This window comes from Halyomorpha halys, unplaced genomic scaffold, assembly GCF_000696795.3.
Source record: "Halyomorpha halys isolate HHAL.00 unplaced genomic scaffold, Hhal_1.1 Scaffold361.1, whole genome shotgun sequence".
NCBI lineage: Eukaryota > Metazoa > Arthropoda > Insecta > Hemiptera > Pentatomidae > Halyomorpha > Halyomorpha halys.
The window spans coordinates 301,660-302,009 of NW_027108072.1; positions in this window are offsets into that span (position 1 = coordinate 301,660).

The window sequence follows — 350 nt, forward strand, 5'->3', positions numbered from 1 at the left end:
CAAAAGACTCCTTAGAATGTAGATGTTCTACAGAAAAAGGAGAAAGTTCATTGTTTATAAATACGCCATTAAAATTTTAAAGGGGTTTTGAAAAAAAAAAACCCAAATTTAATCGTAGATCCACATCCTTTCCTGGGTCTAGTCATGGCACTGGTGGCAAATACACTGCTTGAGATAGAGAAGTTCTTTGCCAATCTATGCTCGTAAAAGTAGATATTCATGTACGCACACCTAAGACGATGGCCTATCTTCTCTCCAGCAACCTTAGTCCGTCGCTTCATCTCGGCAACTAGATTGTAACCTAATCCTTAACGGTTACACTGGTCCGTCCGCTTCATCTCGGCAACCAG